Source organism: Bos grunniens, chromosome 7 (assembly GCF_055505025.1).
Source record: "Bos grunniens cultivar Pamir isolate PY7600 chromosome 7, Bosgru_T2T1.0, whole genome shotgun sequence".
In the NCBI taxonomy this organism is placed as follows: Eukaryota; Metazoa; Chordata; class Mammalia; order Artiodactyla; family Bovidae; genus Bos; species Bos grunniens.
This window is the reverse complement of record NC_141171.1, coordinates 105,129,402-105,143,887: the sequence shown is the minus strand read 5'-3', so window position 1 is coordinate 105,143,887 and position 14,486 is coordinate 105,129,402. Positions and strand designations below refer to the sequence as shown.

The 14,486-nt window shown below is 40.6% G+C and overlaps 1 long non-coding RNA gene across 1 annotated transcript in view; it reads left to right on the top strand.

Annotated features, from left to right (window-relative positions):
- The first annotated feature begins 204 nt into the window (after window positions 1-204).
- LOC147370077 (uncharacterized) overlaps window positions 205-14,486 on the top strand; it is a 121,967-nt gene continuing 107,685 nt past the window's right edge. Inside the window, exon 1 of the long non-coding RNA XR_015168649.1 lies at window positions 205-624. This is a non-coding gene — a long non-coding RNA (uncharacterized LOC147370077). The remainder of the gene's footprint in view (window positions 625-14,486) is intronic.

The window sequence follows — 14,486 nt, the reverse complement described above, 5'->3', positions numbered from 1 at the left end:
ATTGAATAAAACTAGGTTTTGAAACACATCTTAATACTGAAATGTTGTTGTTAGGTGGCTAGAATAGGAGAAAGGAGTCCAAAAAGGCCGTGGCTAAAAGACAAAGAAAGGAAAAAGCCTGTAAAAATGGAGCAAAAGGAAATCTGTGCACCAGAGTGAGAACAGGTGAAGCAAATGATCCGCCTTCTTGGTTAGCCCAATTTGCATAAGGCAGGCTCAGGGGGGAGGAGGCAAATGTGTAAAAGAAGCCCAGAAGAATTAAGGCCTCTCTTTGGGGATCGGCCCACCCTCCCTCCTCGAGGGTGTACTATGCTTAATTTTTCCTAATAAAACTGAGCTGTAATCGAGCTGTAATACTGGTCTGCCATTTCAAATCTTTGCTGTGGCAAGACGGAACTGAGGAAATTACACACTTCCTGGACATATCTGGTGCCGGGCCCTGGATGTAACCTGGCTGAAACAATCTAAACTCCCCAGCAAGGCGGAGACCAAGCACAGCAGAAGCCCAGCTCGGTGAAAGCTCATGTGGTGGACACTGAAGGCAAAGGAAACCCAGCGCAGTGGATGTGACAAGAAGCCCAGCGTGCTGGAAACCAGGACAACAAAAAAGGAACTCGGCATAAGGTAGGAGGTCCTCACCCCTATGGCTGGAAGGACATACGGCTAACAAAATCTTAATTCCTTTACAATCTGTTGTTTCTTGTTTCCTCAAACCCCCTGTGAACAGCAGGGGTGCAACTGAGGAACTCTGGCAGGCGTACTTCCCCGTGTGTCCCGAAGGCTCCACTATCTGCTGAGCCTTAGTAGCTGTTGCCCAAGGGGGTGAGGGTTCTGCTGTCCTTAATCTCCTTTGTGCCAAGGATCAGGCCAATGAAAATTGTGGGTACAGGTCAGGCATTTAGCAGTTTTCCCGGCAAATTATGAAAGCGGTTCCTCAGCATGATTTTCTCACTGCTTTTTCCTCCCGTCCTTCAGTTCCTCTCTCCATCTATGCCACTGTTTACAAAGTATTGGGAAGGTCATCATCTCTCTATTCCTGAAAGCTGTGTTTGAAACTGTTTACCCAATTAGGACTCTATGCTGTGCTTAGTCATTCAGTCGTGTCTGGCAGGGATTCAAGCTGGACAAAGCCCATGTTGCCTGGCTTCAGGACCTAATGAAGCTCAGGTTCTTGATGTCTCATTGCAAAAAGAATAATCTCAGTGAGAGACAAAGCAATAGGTAAGAGGTAGATTTGTTTGGATTATTCAGAGAGAAGCACACTCCAAGAGTGTGGTCCATCACAGAGAACGAGTGGAGTGGCCATGAAATGTGGTGTGGTTAGTTTTTGTGAGCTGGGTGATTTCATTTGCTAATGAGCGGGAGGAATACTCCAACAACTGGGGAACCACCGACTCCTTGGTCTTTGCATAGTGCCTTGGATCAATCTGATCTCTGGTTCCTCTAAACAAACTTAGACAGCACGTTAAAAAGAAGAGGCATTACTTTGCCAACAAAAGTCCATCTAGTTAAAGCTATGGTTTTTCCAGTAGTCATGTATGGATGTGAAGGTTGGAATATAAAGAAAGCTGAGCACTGAAGAATTGCTGCTTTTGAACTGTAGTGTTGGAGAAGACTCTTAGGAGTCCCTTGAACTGCAAGGAGATCAAACCAGTAAATCCTAAAGCAAATCAGTCCTGAATGTTCTTTGGAAGGACTGATGCTGAAGCTGAAACTCCAATACTTTGCCAACCTGATGTAAAAAACTAGAAATTAAATTGCCAACATCCATTGGATCATCAAAAAAGCAAAAACATCAACTTCTGCTTTACTGACTATGCCAAAGCCTTTGACTGTGTGGATCACAACAAACTGTGGAAAATTCTTAAAGTGATGGGAAATACCACCTTACCTGCCTCCTGAGAAATCTGTATGCAGGTAAAGAAGCAACAGTTAGAACTGGACATGGAACAGCAGACTGGTTCCAAATCGGGAAAGGAGTACTTCAAGGCTGTATACTGTCACCCTGCTTATTTAACTTATATGCAGAGTACATCATGTGAAATGCCAGGCTGGATGAAGCACAAGCTGGAATCAAGATTGCCAGGAGAAAAATCAATAACCTCAGATACACAGATGACACCACCCTTGTGGCAGAAAGCAAAGAAGAACTAAAGAGAATTTTGATGAAAGTGAAAGATGAGAGTGAAAAAGTTGGCTTAAAGCTCAACATTCAGAAAAATAAGATTGTGGCAGCCAGTCTCATCACTTCATGGCATACAGATGGGGAAACAGTGGAAACAGTGGCTGACTTTATTTTTCTGGGCTCCAAAATCACTGCAGATGGTGACTGACGCCATGAAATTAAAAGACACTTACTCCTTGGAAGAAAAGGTATGACCAACCTAGATAGCATATTCAAAAGCAGAGACATCACTTTGCCAACAAGGTCTGTCTGGTCAAAGCTATGGTTTTTCCAGTAGTTACGTATGGATGTGGTCAATAAAGAAAGCTGAGTGCTGAAGAACTGATGCTTTTGAACTGTGGTGTTTGGAGAAGACTCTTGAGAGTCCCTTGGACTGCAAGGAAATCCAACCAGTCCATCCTAAAGATCAGTCCTGAATGTTCATTGGCTTGAGCCAAGGGTAAAACTGGATGTGCCAGGTAGCTCTGAGAATTTCTTGGTTGACACAGGGGCTACCTACTCTGTCCTGACCTCCTACTCTGGAGTCTTCTCCTTCCAAACCTGTGCCATTTGGGGCACTACAGGAAAAACAATTACAAAAAGATTCACCCAAGCACTCCTTTGTTGTTAGGATGGACAAATATTTTCTCACCAGTTTATGGTTGTCCCTGAGTGTCATACTGCCTTATTGGGAACAGATCTTTCCATGATTTTGAAATCTTGCACCTTTTTCAGTCCTGGTAGAAGATGCTTTAAAACTCTCTCTTGGGGGCATACTAACCATTTTTACCAGCCACCAAGTGAAACAGTAAAATGGAGAGGCCATTCATGGATATCTGATCAAAGGATCCTGAGATATCAAGTAGTGCTGATGGAAAAGCCAGGCCTGACTGGATCTCATGTGAGGTTCTTAACCCAGTTACCCTCCTGTCTGCCCCCGAGGGCTCTCTCCCCTTTCACTCTTGCCTTGAATCTTTGAACCACTGGACAAAACCACAAGAGGGATTGTCAGAAGTTCCTCTGACCAATCCTGAGGAAATTTAGTACCTCAGGATGGAAGTGACTTTGTCTTGGATAGAAAAAGAAGATCCGGATATGTAGTAGTCTCCAATTTTGAGAACATAGAAACTAAGCCTTTGCCACCAGTTACTTCAGCCCAATTGGCTGAGCTCATAGCCCTGACTCAAGCTCTAGAGCTGGGAAAGGGGAAAAGAGTAGCCATTTACACTGACTCCAAGTATGCCTTTCTGGTGCTACATGCACATGCTGCTATTTGGAAAGAAAGAGGCCACTTGACCACCCAAGGGTCCCCAATAATGTACGGTGATCAAATCCTTAGGCTCTTGGAGGCAGTCCATCTGCCCACTGAGGTATCAGTCTCTCACTCTAAAGGACACCAAAAAGGGAGCACGGAAGTGGCATGAGGGAACCAAGCAGCTTATCAGGCAGCTAAGAGAGCAGCATTACAGAACAATGACATCATAGGGGTTGCCACCTTAGTTCCACAGACAAATTTGCCAGAAGCTCCTTCATATACTGAAGGTGAGACTCTTAAAGCTAAGAGTTAGGGCTTTCAAGATGATCATATGGAGTGGTTCCAAAAGGAGGGACTCCTTTTTCTGCCTGTGAACCTCCATTGGAGGTTGGTTAACTCCTTACATGGCACCACACATAAAGTGTAGAAGGCCCTCCAAAGATGGAGAAGAAAATGGCAACCCACTCCAGTATTCTTGCCTGGAGAATCCCAGGGACAGAGGAGACTGGTGGGCTGCCATCTATGGGGTCACGCAGAGTCAGATACAACTGAAGTGACTTAGCAGCAGCAGCAGCAATCCTCCAAAGATTATTAAAAAGGTCCTTCAGAGGAACAGACCTCCAAAGGACTAAAAAGCAAATGGTCTCCTCTTGTCCACTGGCCAATTAAACAACCCCCAAGCAGGGCAATCCCAGCTGGTGCAGCCCATCCCACGGAGTGGGTCCTACCCAGGAGAGGACTGGCAGATGGACTTCACCCAGATGCCAGTTCCTCAAGGGTATAAATACCTACTAGTCATGATAGATACATTCACAGGATGGAGTGAAGGCTTTCCCACCTGGACTGGGAAGGCTGAGGAGGTGGTTTAAAAACAAACAAACAAACAAACAAAAAAAACAGCTCCATGAAATCATCCCGAGATTTGGTCTGCCCAGGGCATTACAAAGTAACAGTGGGACATCACTTACTTCTAAGGTCACCCAAGTGTCCTCTAAAACATTGGGCATAACTTACTATCTCCATTGTGCCTGGAGGCCTCAGTTTTCAGGAAAAGTAGAAAAAGCCTACGGATCCTTAAAATCAGTGATACAAAAGATAACCCAGGAGACCTCCCTGGGATGGAAGGAGACTTTACCAATAGCTCTCCTCCTCACCCATATTGCTTCAAAGGAACAGGTTGGCCTTAGTCCTTATGAGGTGCTATATGGGAGACCTTTTGTTTATGTCAATTACCTCTCTCTAGATTCAGAGGCTCGGACCCTCTGGTCTTATACCATGGCCACTGGGCAATTTCAACAAGTTATATTCTTGTGGGGTGTCAACCAGGACCCAAAAGATTCTAAAGAGCAACCACTATATGCTCCAGGGACTCAAGTCCTAATTAAAGTCCGGAAGTCTGTGTCTGGGCCCCAAAGGCTCAACTCCAGTCCACATGGATGGGCCTCTACCCTATAATACTTTCGGCCCCCACAGCAGTCAAGGTACCAGGGCATGACTCCTGGATTCAAGCCATGGAAGAAAACAGAAGAGGACACTCAGTACACCTGTGAGCCCCTGGGAGATCTCAGCTACCTATTCCCGACTATAACTGGGTGCCATTCTAATGAACACCCCAAAAAATAAGTTTCTGGGGATAAGATTTCTCAGGATAGCTCTAAAGAGGCCACACAGCTTGGCAGGGGTTGTACTCCAAAATAGACAGGAGATAGATCTCCTGATCCCTAAAGGTGGAGGAACTTGAACCACGTTGAATGAGATGTGTTGTTTCTGGGTAAATACCTCCAGCTAAGTTGACAAAAGTCTCACAGTCCTCAAGAAAAAACTTCAGATCCTCCAGGATCTCAAAGAATGAGCTAGAGAGTTGTCAGGGTGGCTACAGTCTCTCTTTGGAGGATCCTTCTCCTGGTGAGAGGGACTTTGGAGTTGGCTATTGCCCCTACTTGGAGAAGGAAATGGCACCCCACTCCAGTACTCTTGCCTGGAAAATCCCATGGATGGAGAAACCTGGTAGGCTGCAGTCCATGGGGTCGCTGAGGGTCGGACAGGACTGAGCGACTTCACTTTCACTTTTCACTTTCATGCATTGAAGAAGGAAATGGCAGCCCACTCCAGTGTTCTTGCCTGGAGAATTTCAGGGATGGGGGAGCCTGGTGGGCTGCTGTCTATGGGGTCGCATAGAGTCGGACACAACTGAAGTGACTTAGCAGCAGCATTGCCCCTATTAATCCTTGTTATCACCATATTGATGCTGCTTATGATTGTTCCATGTATTATCAATTGTCTAACCCATTTTGTCTATGCCCAGGTCAACAAGCTAGCACAACAAGGATTTAAAAAACTTGAGCCAACTACGGAAAATATCACTCAGCCTTAGATCAGTTCAGTTCAGTTCAGTCGCTCAGTCGTGTCCAACTCTTTTTGACCCCATGAACAGCAACACTCCAGGCCTCCCTGTCCATCACCAACTCCCGGAGTCCACCCAAACCCATGCCCATTGAGTCGATGATGCCATCCAACCATCTCATCTTCTGTCATCCCCTTCTCCTTTGGCCCTCAATCTTTCCCAGCATCAGGGTCTTTTCCAATGAGTCAGCTCTTCGCATCAGGTGGCCAAAGTCTTGGAGTTTCAGCTTCAACATCAGTGCTTCCAATGAACACCCAGGACTGATCTCCTTTAGGATGGACTGGACAGCCTTAAATGGACATCTCTATAAGGACTCTGAGGCTCGACTAGCAAGAAGGGGAGGCCCAGTACTCCTCCTCATCCCAGCTAAGGAGGAAGTAGCCAGAGAAAGCTCAACAACCCTATTCTCAAAGATTTGGGCCTCCCATCCCTTGAGGGTGGAATGTTAGGTAGCTAGAATAGGAGTCCAAAATGGTGGTGGCTAAAGACAAAGAAAGGAAAAAACCTGCGAAAATGGAACAAAATGAAATCCATGGACTGAAGTGAGAACTTCAGCTGAAACAAACAGTCCACCTTCTTGACTAGCCCAGTTTGCATATGGCAGGCTCAGGGGGTTGGAGACAAATGTATAAAAAGAGGAAGCCTAGAAGGATTGAGGCTTCTCCTTTGGGGTCACCCCACCCTCACACCTCAAGGGTGTACTATTCTTTGTTTTCCCTAATAAAACTGAGCTGTAATGGAGCTTTAACACTGGTCCACAGTTTCAAATCTTTGCTGTGATAAAACAGAACTGAGGAAATTGCACACTTCTTCAACATTATCACTTGCAATACCTTTGATTAACCAGTTTTTAAACAGAAATTACAAATGCTTAAACATTTCAATTGACACAAGATGGATAAAGGAAAAATCTAAAGCTCTGTTTTATGGCTGTGAATCTCTCTCCTCTGTAGTCTTTATTTTCTCTAATATTTTCTTACTCTCTAAGCTCTTCCCTTTTCCTACTTTTTCTGTTCTTGGGCAATACTTTCATAAGAAGTGAATGAATGTGTCTATAAAGGCAAACAGTACAGAAATCAACTTTTATCTGTTAATTCTGTAGTTGATTCTATACTTCTCCATTCAGATCCTATGTTTAGGATGGAGACACTCATTTTTAGCTACTGCCAGGGTTTTTGTGGCTGTTGACTTTAGTCACTAAGTTGTGTCCAACTCTTTTGTGAGCCCATGAACTGTAGCCCACCAGGCTTCTCTGTCCATGAGATTTCCCAGGCAAGAATACTGGAGTGGGTTGCCATTTCCTTCTCCAGGGGATCTTTCTAAACCAGGGGTCAAACCCGTATCTCCTTCATTGGAGGCAATTTCTTTACCACCGAGTCAATGGGGAAGTCCTGCTTTTGATAATTCACAGCATACTCAGTCAGAAGTTGGCTTTTGCTGATAAAGTCTACCTCACTCAAGGTTATATCCATTTTTGGGAGTTTCTCAAATCCAGTGCCTACTGACGTGGTGGTACTAATGACTCGTGGCTTCAATTTGGAACAATGTAAGTTCCTCCTAGTTCCTTTGTGTCTCCTGGGAGGGACTGAAGTCTTTTTTTTGTTTTTTGTTTTTTTCTTTTTTTGCATTTCAATATCTCCCTCTACTCAAGTCTGTTTTCTCCTTTCCATATAGGAATAGTTACTGAGAGCACTCTCTAATAAACCCCATAAATGTATATATACATCTCAGATGCTATTTTCTGGCTTAAGAGAATGAATAAAACATGTTAAACTAGGATCATATCTTATAGAGGAAGTCAAAAGTCATATAAACTGAAATGTTTTAAAATATTGTAGAAGTCATAAAAGAAGAGCATATAAGCTAGTGGTTCAAATTTATACTCAGCCTACTCACAAAGTATTAAAATGAAAATAGGATAACAGGATTTCTGTGGGTAAAAACACAACAGTGACTATCTGGAGCAGTGGTGCTAGAACTTCATTCAACAAAAGAATCGTGTTAAAGACTTATAACAAATTCAGTGATCTGAAGCAGGGCTTAGGGTTTTACCAAGGTACTCAGAGACTCGGTGTAGGAATATATATTAACAGCCTTCTCAGAATTGCTAATACTAACTATAGGTGAAGTCTATGTGTCTTTAGTACTGAAGCAAAAGAGGAAATAAGTTTACCAAAAACAAACAAACAAAAAAGGCAAGGAAAACTCATGGACAGAAGAAAAAGTTGTTTTTGTTTTTGTTTTTAAGATCATATACAACTTTGCATAGCAAAATTTATATTGGCTCAGTTAAAAAAAGAAAGTTTTTTTTTTTCTTTAATAAGAAGTGAATCAGATTGCCTTGTGAAAGTTTACCTCATACTGTAAACTATTTTAGTACATGCCCTTTGGACTATGTGAAAATCAGTTCCGACATTTTAGAGTGAGAGCAATTCTTGTTTTTCTTTGTAAAGAGCATTCACGTTGTTAATGTTTGGAGCTTTGACCTCAGTGCTTTTGTTCATCTATAAATGTCCCCTTGGTGATTGTAATCATTTCCATGCCTGCAACTGTACTTAATCATAATGACTTCTAATTGCTGGTGCTGCTCAGTTGCTAAGTTGTGTTCCACTCTTTAGGGACCCCATGCACACTAGCCCACCAGGCCCCTGTGTCCATGGAATTTCCCAGGGAAGAACAGGGAAGCCTGGCGTGCTGCAGTCCTGGGAGTCGCAAAGATGTGAACACGACTTAGTGACTGAACAACACAACAAAGAATACTGGAGTCTGTTGCCATTTCCTTCTCCAGGTGATCTTCCCAATCCAGGGGTCAAACCCGTGTCTCCTGCACTGGCAGTTGCTTTACCCCTGAGCCAAACACTTGTCCAAAAAAAGAGGGAGGGGACAGTTAACAGTACCTGCCAGGCACTCTGTTAGGTAATTTATGACTACTGCAGCCATGAAATTAGAAGACGTTTGCTCCTTAGAAAAGTTATGACCCAACCCAGACAGATATTAAAAAGCAGAGACATTACTTTGCCAACAAAGGTCCGTCTAGTCAAAGATTTGGTTTTTCTGGTGGTCATGTATAGATGTGAGAGCTGGACTATACAGAAAGCTGAGCACTGAAAAATTGATGCTTTTGAACTGTGGTGTTGGAGAAGACTCTTGAGAGTCCCTTGGACTGCAGGGAGATCCAACCAGTCCATCCTAAAGGAAATCAGTCTTGAATATACATTGGAAGGACTGATGCTGAAGCTGAAACTCCAATACTTTGGCCACCTGATGCAAAAACTGATTCATTTGAAAAGACCCTGATCCTGGAATGATTGAAGGCAGGAGGAAAAGGGGACAACAGAGGATGAGATGGTTGGATGACATCACTGACTCAATGGACATGAGTTTGTTAAGCTCTGGGAGTTTGAGTAAGCTCTGGGAGTTGGTGATGGACAGGGAAGCTTGGCATACTGGAGTCCATGGGGTCACAAGGAGTCAGATATGACTGAACAACTGAACTGAACTGATTTTATTATAAGGGCTTCCCTTGAGGTTCAGATGGTAAAGAATCTGCCTACAACGTGGGAGACCTGGGTTCAATCCCTGAGTTGGGAAGACCCCCTGGAGAAGGGAATGACAGCTCATTCCAGTATTTTTGCCTGGAAAATTCCATTGACAGAGGGGCCTGGTGGGCTATAGTCTATGGGGTCACAAATAGTTGAACACGACTAAGCTACTAATGCTTTCATTTCATTAGAGTCAGATAATGTCTCAGTAATTTATAATTACCATCATTTCATAGTTAAGGAGATAAGTAATATACCCACATTTACAAACTTACAATGGGTAAGTTTGAATTACTTGCCTGCAAATCCAGATCTCCCCTTGGAATATCAGATGTACATATATGTTTGCCTGCTTTATTTTTCTGATTATCCCATAGTCTGTTCAAGTTCAACATATTCATAAGCTTACTTTATGTAGCCACCCCAACTGGACCACACCTTTTCACATTTCAGATAATATTCTCATCACCTGCCCAGCTGATCAAGCTCATCACCAAACCCCTTTCTTCTTCATCAAATATACACAGTTTTGTGTTAAACCATCCCAAAAGAACTTATCTTATAAGTATCCCTTAAGTATAATACTTATTTTTTCCTGGCTGATACTGACTTAGTCCAGGTACCAGTCATAGCTCACCTAGATTCTTGCAGTTATTTAGTTATATCCCTGCTGTCAGTCTCTCCCTTTTATTGTCTTGAGTGGCCAAGAGAATTCCATTTGTAAAACGTATGAATATGTTATTTTTCATCTGAGACTTAAGACAAACTTCTTAATATATTATAACATCATCTTTGTAAACTTTATTCTACTTGTTTACATTAATTTCTCACAACTGCAGTGCTCTGGCTATGCAATTCTATCCTGCATGGTTAGATATAAGATTTAATTTGACTTAAAAAATACAACTAAGAAAGTTATTTGATTTGTTTAAATATAATAATAAACTGTTACATATCAACATAAATGGGTTACATGTTTTATGAAAATTAACCATATTTAAAAATAATTTAAAAGAAAAGATAGCATGGATTTTCATAAATTTCTTCCATGTCTCATTTTATAGAAAACTAGATTATCCTATTTATTTCTGCATTGCATGTATTGGGATATTTTGTTTTTCATTGAAGTATATGACAAAAATAAAGACTAAAATAGATAAATGACTTGAAAAGGAAGTGTTTAATAACCTTTCCAGATAATCCTAGAAATTGTGCTTTGATAGTGAATCCAAATTGTTAAAGTAGTAGTTTTTTTAAAGACTAATTACAGTATGGTATCTGAAAATATATGAATGAACTTTCCATGTCCTATTATATTAAAAGTCATTGGCTTACCTTACACTTTGAATATATATTTAATCTAAAATTGTGCCTTTGTTCTTCACAAAATATTGGATCATTGAGTTACACAGCTTTTTCAAATTTTGATGGAATTTATTACAAAATGATGGCACATAGAAGCTTTCCAGATATTCTAATATGTTTTGGAGGATCAAATAGTATCACTGAGAATAAATCATGTCATTTTTGTCCCCTTCACATCACTGGCCCATTTCATTTAATCCTCAAGAAATATTTTGCTAAATACCCAACTCTGAATCATTCTGGTTTATTGATTAGCCACTGTTTTGAGAAAACAATGGTATTTAATAATAAAAGCAGCTAGTTTATCCTTTGGAGAAGGCAATGGCACCCCACTCCAGTACTCTTGCCTGGAAAATCCCATGGGCGGAGGAGCCTGGTAGGCCAGACCATGGGGTCGTGAAGAGTCGGACACGACTGAGCGACTTCACTTTCACTTTTCCCTTTCATGCATTGGGGAAGGAAATGGCAACCCACCCCAGTGTTCTTGCCTGGAGAATCCCAGGGACGGGGGAGCCTGGTGGGCCGCCGTCTATGGGGTCGCACAGAGTTGGACACAACTAAAGTGACTTAGCAGCAGCAGCAGCAGTAGCAGCAGCAGTTTATCCTACAACTCAAATAATGACACAAGTTTTATTTTTCTTCTTGGATACAACAGTAATAATTTGATATGCAATGTATTAATCATACCTCCCAATTTGTCATGCACAATACTAAAAGCACGTGTATTCTAGAATAAAGATTTAATCTGCCTTATTGAAGACACTTATTTTTCAACACAGTTTTTCTTTTTCTACAAGTATCTGATCATGAAAAATATACAATTCTGCTAATACAGTTGTGTGCTACTACCTGAATTCATGTTAAGACTCCCAGCAATTTAGTCACTAGTGTCTGAACAAACCATTTTGAAGCCCAAGGCAAAATGAAAAAAGTTTGTGTGTTTATGAATTTTATATATTTTTAATATATTAACACATTTATATGTTCATATGTGTTTCTATATGTTTTGGTGCTTTCCAGATGGTGCAGTGGTAAAAAAAAAATCTGTCTGCCAGTTCAAGAGACATAGGTTCCATCTCTGGGTTGGGGAGATCCCCTGGAGTAAGAAATGGCAATCCACTCCAGTATTCTTGCCAGGAAACTCCCATGGGCAGAGGAGCCTGGCAGGCTACTGTCCATGAGGTCACAAAGAGTTGGACATGACTGAGCATAGCTCACACATATTTGTGTTATTATGTTTAATAGTTATTTTTTCCAGAATATTAATGTAGTTTAAAAATAATGAAATGTTGAAGCTCTTCCTAAGACCCCAATATTGCATTGGTATATATGTAAATTTTTATTTTTCTCACATAATTTTGTATAAATTTTAACACTTTAAATATTACACTAAAATATTATCTGTGTGGATTCCTGAGTGTTTTGGTGTTCCCTTAAATTTTGCACCCAAGGAGTGTACCTCTGTCACTTTTACTGATGGCATCAGTGCAAAGTCAACACAATGAATGACATCTTAATAGAGTACACATGTAGTTTTGACCTCCTAGACCTCCTGAAAGTGTCTCCGTTACTGTGTTTGGGTCACATTTTAAAACCACTGCTTCAAGCTAAAATAATTAAAAAGTTAATTTAAAATAATGTTACTTCTAATATTTCATTCCCCCTCCAAGCTCACACACAAAACGTAAAGCATATTGACTTTCAAGATTGTCTCTATGTAGGAGTATAGGGAAGTATATTAATTATTTAAATATCCACATGTTTAAGAAGACTGTTACCAGAGACTTTAAACAGGAATATTAAACAAGATAGGAAGAAACACATTCAACATGGAGAGGAAAAAAAAATCTTTCTGGGTTCATGACTTACAGAAATTAAATAAAATCTCTATGCCTATGTTGTTCACATGTAACTCAATGAAGGACTTAGAACAAGTTTTTGAATACTGGCCATATCATAGATAATTATATGTCAAGTGATTGTAAGGTTTTCAAATTGGCAATTTCTGTTGCTGTTGTTCATTATAATTAGAGTGAGGCATCTCTAATTACATATTTCCAAAATTACAAAGTCCTTGAAACTAGGATCATACTTTTTACACATTGAGATACCATACATCATTAAGTGTCATGATTTAGACTTAAATGCTCATTAAATTGAATTTCCACATAAATTGAAAGCCTACTATCATGGATGGTATGATTTTATTTTCAAATTCTCAGAAAATAAAAATTTTTTAAACTCAAAACTCAACCTATTTTTCATATTATAAATGAACTCACATGGAATTCTAGAAGGTTACAAAATTATTTTCAAAAACAACCATGATAAGAAAAAAGTTTTTAGCAAAATCCATAAATTTATATACACACTAAACAATCATCCTTAATCTTCACTTTAGTTGATCAAATTTGTATGTGGATAAAAATGGAAACAGTGACACATTTATTTTTTGAGGCTCCAAAATCACTACATCTGGTGACTGCTGCCATGAAATTAAAAGATGCTTGCTCTTTGGAAGAAAAGTTATGACTAACCTAGACAGCATATTGAAAAGCGGAGACATTACTTTACTGAGAAATGTCTGTCTAGTCAAAGCTATGGTTTTTCCAGTAGTCATGTATAGATGTGAGAGTTGGACTATAAAGAAAGCTGAACACCAAAGAATTGATGATTTTGAACTGTGGTGTTGGAGAAGACTCTTGAGAGTCCCTTGGACTACAAGGAGATCCAACCAGTCCATCCTAAAGGAAATGAATATTTATTGGAACTCCTGAATATTCATTGGAAGGACTGATGCTGAAGCTGAAACTCAGATACTTGGCCACCTGATGTGAAGAGCCAACTCATTGGAAAGGGCCCTGATGTTGAGAAAGATTGAAGGTGGGAGGAGAAGGGGATGACAGAGGATAAAATGGTTGGATGACATCACCAATTCAATGGACATGAGTTTGAGTAAACTCTGGGGGTTGGTGATGGACAGGGAAGCCTGGCGTGCTGTGGTCCATGGGGTCACAAAGAGTCAGACACGACTGAGCGACTGAACTGAACTGAAACTATATACACTGCCACATTAAAAAAAAAAACTTGTGTGAATCAAAGTTTAGAAAAATTAATTAGACAGAGCCCTTAAAATTCTGAATCTTCTTGGTTACAGATATTTGGTTAATTATTAAACCTTTATATCTAATTGGGGAAGGAAATGGCAACCCACTCCAGTGTTCTTGCCTGGAGAATCCCATGGATGGAGGAGCCTGGTGGGCTACAGTCCATGGGGTCACAAAGAGTCGGACTCGACTGAGTGACTTCACTTTCTGTCTTTCTATATCTAATAGTACAGCAAGGAAACAGTCAGTATGTCATGTTGATTCTCTTGCTACACAGAAGATCTGTGTATTATATCAAATTAAGAAGCTGACTTAGACCATACTGCCAAATGTGTAGAAAAATGATTGTGCCAAATTAAAGTTAAAATACAAGTTGTTATTTAAGTGAATTTTAGAGTGTGAACTTAGAAATGAATGAGTGGTAAGGTCAGTCTCAGAGTCTAGGATTCACAAGATTATAGTGTGTAATATAAACTAATATGTGAGTTTATTTGTTATCATGGGTATTCAATGTCGAAAGTAAAAGCAAGATAGTTTTCAAGTAACAGAAAGAGTAGGGAAGAACCGTTTTAATCACTCTGTATTTAATGACGATGACAACAAAACCATAACTTTATTCTAGGAAGTGTTTCCTAATAATTTATTTTGT